We start from the raw sequence: 5,813 nt of genomic DNA on the forward strand, positions 1-5,813 counted from the left end.
GGCGGGGCGGGTGAGGGGTTCCGCCCCTCTGTCGGCAGCTTCCCCTCCCCTTCGTTGTGAGGTGTCGGGCCTTTACCACAGCAAACCCCAAGCCGTTTCTGAAGAAACCGTGCTTCCTCAGCTCGTGCTTCCTCTTCCACCCGCCTTCACCGCTCACCGGCGCTCTCCCACACTCGCTGCCCTGTCCGCGCACGGACTGCAGAGGGTCCCGGCGCTCGGTGGCGTGACCACACAATCCTTTCCTTGGGAGGTCACCTGGGAGTAGCAAATGCTGTGTACCTGCTATTTCTGGCTAAGAATTTTCCTGGTTTTAGGTGGGAAAATGGTATCACTTTCTAAACGGCAGTAGTCGTTTCGTTGGAGGTTAAGAGGGAAGCGTGTGGGCTGGGGACGTGCTCTCTTCTCGTCAATGCTGTGTTTCAAAGCGTGGTTCAAAGTGGAAGATGTGTTTTCATCCTCACAGTTGATCACTTTGCGCTGCGGCACCTGCGGTTCTGGATGTGGCTGCTGCGGCAGAAGCCCCGAGGTGGGTAGAAAAGGCTTGGGGAAGGTGTCAAACCGCACTGCCAGGTCAAATAACCTGGCGTGATGAATGCCTCTGAACATTTCGCACAAAACCCCACATCCAGAGCACTGTGCATCCCTGCATAAGCACAAGATTTGGTATCACAGGACTGAGGTTCCAACGTAAAGACAGTAATTCAAAAAGTTAAACTGACAGTATCCAAAAGCCATAAATTTTTGTTTCTCCTACAGTCTGTAAACTGTGCTGATGGTTGTACACACAAAATAAAATTACGTGCAAAAATAAAATTACGTGGAAAGTGACTGACTGAACCCTGTTAACCAAAAAGAAGGAATGCAGAACCAGCATGTCTATTGAGTCTTTTCCCCTTTCCTTTAATATAAGAAATGCCTTGCAGCTATTCAGAGAGATAATTGCAAGCCTTTTCCTTATCTGCGTATTTGCCTTATTATAAAAGCCATAAAGTATGTTGTAATACAAGCATTCTGCCACACAAATTCCACCTTGAACTTTATCTGTTATCTAAAGGAATCTGCAGGAACTAATTAAGTGTGGAATGTTTTGGGTTGGACAAGGTATTGGTTGCAGTACAGTGAAAAGTTTAAATATTTATTTAGAGCTATTATTCCAAAATTTGCTCTCTGAAGTACCATTACCCACTAGCCACGGCTATACTTGGGTTGTTCTTTGTTCAGTGTTTCTGCAGCACCCAGTGCCCTAGGATCTTGCAATTGCTGTTCCTAGGAGTTCTAACAATGGAAGTAAGGTGGCAGAGAACGCTGCCAAGTGCCTGTGACTGTTCTGCCGGCACCGCCTAGTGGGGTTACTGTTGAGAAGAACGGCGCATGGAAACCAAAGCTTTCAGCTCAGTCTGTCATCGGCTTCTCTCGAGACAGAAGTGGTCGCGTTTTTCACCTTTGGCACTCCTGCAAGCTGCAGGTGTAGTACTGCGCATCCGCGTTGTGTCCAGAACACATATCTTCAGCTGGGAGTTTCGGGAACCCTTCATTCCTGCAAGTACCAGTATAGCAAAAAATACTTGGTGTCAACATTATCCAAAGATAAGGAAGAGCTGAAAGATTGGAGCGATGGGCAGACAAGGCACCCTAATAAGACCCGATGTTATATCAACTCCAGTGAAGCCTGCATTACCTGGGGCTTCCAAATAATAACCTATGTGAGTTAGAGGTCTCAAAAAACAGAGGAGAGGAGGTTTTGAAGAAGCTTTCTATTTCCACCTTTTTTAACTCATCTTTCTTTTTTGGAGCTGTGCATGTAAAGGCTCTTATTTACCAGTACACATGTGGAAAACAACTTCCGTAGTTTCTGAAAATTAATATTTTTAATTATCACGCACCAAAAATATTACTCATAGCACTTGATTCAATTATTACATTTGTGTTAACAAACTTTGTCATCTTTAAAAAAGATCTCCAGAGGATATAAAAAGGAAAACAAAATCCACTCAAAAAGGGAGAGGTTTAGGTAAGATGTGTTTATCGGAGTAGCGTGCGAGGCCCTGCTGGGACTGTGCCTCCTCCACAGAGAACAAGAGCCTTCGCTGTTTACCGAGGACACACCAAGCAAGTACTTGAGCCCCGTGGCTACAGATCCATCAGGCATCTGAGGGTGCCAGTGCTGCTGAAGGTAATGGTGCCATTCCTCCCCTGCTCCCAGCTGCTTGTTTATGCTGCTGTGTCATCCCTCCCATCAAGCCAAGACAAGCATCCAGTGTGGCCACGTCGCCTCTGCACCATCAGGAAGTGAGCTGAGATGTGGTACGTTAGCTGACCAATACAGTTGTTTAATAGCATCCTTGGTCTCTTACCTTTGTCTAAAAAAGCCATACAAGGCACACCGGAACAGTGTCTTTAGTCCATGAAACTGTAGCCACAGTCAGGAACAAGTAAAGTAGGGCAAATTTGGTGAAGTAATGTGCAAGCCATTTGCCTGCCTCCATTTCATAGAATCATAGAAACTTTTGGTTGGAAAAGACCTTTAAGATCATCAAGTCCAACCGCACCTGTCCACCACTAAACCATGTCCCTAAGCACCTCGTTTACCCCTCTTTTAAATACCTCCAGGGGTGGTGACTCGACCACTTCCCTGGGTCACCCATTCCAGTGCCTGATAACCCTTTCAGTGAAGCAATTTTTACTCATATCCAATCTAAACCTCCCCTAGTGCAACTCGAGGCCATTTCCTCTCATCCTATTGCTTCTTACTTGGGAGAAGAGAGCAGCACCCACCTCGCTACACCCTCCTTTCAGGCAGTTGTAGAGGGCGATAAGGTCTCCCCTCCCCTTCCTCTTCTCCAGGCTAAACAATCCCTGTTCCCTCAGCCACTCCTCAGAAGGCTTATGCTGCAGACCCTTCACCAGCTTCGTTGCCCTTCTCTGGACATGCTCCAGCACCTCAATGTCCTTCTTGTAGTGAGGGGTCCAAAATCGAACACAGTATTCAAGGTGCAGCCCCACCAGTGCTGAGTACGGGGGGAAGGATTACTTCCTTACTCCTGCTGGCCACACTATTTCTGATACGAGCCAGGATGCTATTGGCCACCTTGGCCACCTGGGCACACTGCTGGCTCATGTTCAGCCAGCTGTTGACCCCCAGGTCCTTTTCTGCCAGGCAACTTTCCCGACACTCATCCCCAAGCCTGTAGCATTGCATGAGGTTGTTGTGACCCAAGCACAGGACCCCGCACTTGGCCTTGTTGAACCTCATACAGTTGGCCACAGCCCATAGATCCAGCCTGTCCAGATCCCTCTGTAGAGCCTTCCTACCTTCAAGCAGATCAACAATCCCACCCAATTTGGTGTCATCTGCAGACTTACTGAGGGTGCACTCAATCCCCTCATCCAGATCATTGATAAAGGTATTAAGCAGAACTGAGCCCTGGGGAATGCCACTTGTGACCAGCTGCCAGCTGGGTTTAACTCCATTCACAACTCTTTGGGCCCAGCCATCCAGCCATTTTTTTACTCAGCGAAGAGTGTGCCTGTTCAAGCTATGAGCAGCCAGTTTCTCCAAGAGAATGCTGTGGGAAATGGTGTCAAAGGCTTTACCAAGTCTAAAATGACTTTCTCTCATCCACTAAGCGGGTCACCTTGTCATAGAAGGAGATCAGGTTGGTCAAGCAGAACATGCCTTTCATAAACCCATGCTGACTGGGCCTGATCACCTGGTTGTCCTGTGCATGCTGCATGATGGCACTCAATGATCTGCTCTATGACCTTCCCCGCCACTGAGGTCAGAATCCCTCTGGCCCTCCTTTGTAGATGGGCATCACATTTGCCAGCCTCCAGTCAAGTGGAACTTCCCCAGTATCCGGACTGGTGATAGATGATGGAAAGGGGCATGGTGAGCACCTCTGCCAGCTCCCTCAGTACCCTTGGGTGTACCCTGCCTGGCCCCATGGACTTGTGTGTGTCTAATTGGCCGAGCACGTCACTAACCATTTCCTCTTGGATCATGGGAGCTTTGTTCTGCTCCCCATCCCTGCCTTCTGGCTCAGGGGGCTAGGTACCTGCAGAACAGCTGACCTTACTATTAAAGACCGAGGCAAAGAAGGTATTAAATACCTCAGCCTTATCCTCATCCTTTGCCACTATGGTTCCCCCTGCATCCAGTAAAGGATGGAGATTCTTCTTGTCTCTCCTTTTGTTGTTAATATATTTATAGAAACATTTTTTATCTTTCACAGAATTGGCCAATTTAAGTTCTAGCTGGGCTTCAGCCCTTCTCATTTTCTCTTTGTATGACCTTGCATCATCCTTGTAGTCCTCCTGAGATGCCTGCCCCTTCTTCCAAAGCTCATAGACTTTCCTCTTTTTTCTGAGACCCAGCCAAAGCTCTGTTCAGCCAGGCCGGTTTTCTTGCCTGCCGGCTCATCTTTTGGCACATGGGGATGGCCTGCTCTTACCCCTCCAGGATTTCCTTCTTGAAGAACATCCAGCCTTCTTCGGCTCCTTTGCCCTTTAGGACTGCCTCCCAAGGGACTTTGTCGACCAGCCTTCTGAATAGTCCAAAGTCTGCCTTCCGGAAGTCCAAGGTGGGCAGTTCTGCTGACCCCCCTCCTTACTTCTCCAAGAATCAAGAATTCTATCATTTCATGATCGCTGTGCCTCACACATCCTCCAACCATCACATCACCCACCAGGCCTTCTCCGTTCGCAAATAACAGGTCCAGCAGACGCCTTCTCTAGTTGGCTCACGTACCAGCTGTGTCAGGAAATTATCTTCCACACACTCCAGAAACCTCCTAGACTGTTTCTTTTCTGCTGTATTGTACTTCCAGCAGACATCTGGTAAGTTGAAGCCCCACACAAGAACAAGGGCTAGCGATCGTGAGACTTCTCCCAGTTGCTTGTAGAATATTTCATTTGTCTCTTCTTCCTGGTTGGGTGGTCTGCAGCAGAATCCCACCACAATATCTGTCTCGTTAGCCTTTCCCCTGATTTTCACACATCAACCCTATCGTCACCATCATTGAGCTCAAGGCAATCAAAACACTCTCTAACACACAGGGCTACCCCATTGCCTCTCCTTCCTTGCCTGTCCTGCCTGAAGAGTTTATAGCCATCCATGGCAGCACTCCGGTTATGTGAGTTGTCCCAGCACATCTCTGTGGTGGGACAACTTTCTTTCATACAACGCATCCTTCACAAAACTGACTGCAAACGAAGTCTGTACATGTGGAGAAGTCCCTAGAAGGGCTTGATGAGAGACATGCAGTTGAAGTTCACAGCTGTTTTCTGATGGCAGAGGGTGAGAGGGAGGGATTGCTGTGTAGCATCAGCTCCAGTGGTCACGGCCCAGCCTTACGCCCCTTCCTTTGGGAGTATCCCATAGGGATATGCCCCATCTACTTATGCCCCATCCTTTGCTGTCTGTGGCCTCCCCTGCTCAAGCTTCCACTGGGCTCCATCCTCCATTTCAGCCCCGTTTCCCCCTGCTTCACACGCCTGTGCTTCCCCCACCCCTCACGTACCTCTCGACCCTGCTAATTTGAGGTCAGCTGCCATGAAATTCTGTATCGCAAGGTTGACTGTGTTTTACCCTAAACTCGAAAGAAGCCAGAATTTTTTTTTTTTTACAGAATTTCCCCCCCGCCTGCCCAAAATACAGCTCAAAACAATGCAAAAAGGTCAACGCTGAAGTCGGGCAGAGCACAAAGCTCAGAAACTCGTGATGTACCAGGCCAAATTAATAACCGGCGAGGAACACACGGCGGCGGGGGGTGTGGTGTGACGGGTGGGGCGGGCCAGCCCCGCTGGCTGACGCC

This window comes from Egretta garzetta, unplaced genomic scaffold (assembly GCF_000687185.1).
Source record: "Egretta garzetta isolate BGI_Z169 unplaced genomic scaffold, ASM68718v1 scaffold118, whole genome shotgun sequence".
Taxonomy (NCBI): domain Eukaryota; kingdom Metazoa; phylum Chordata; class Aves; order Pelecaniformes; family Ardeidae; genus Egretta; species Egretta garzetta.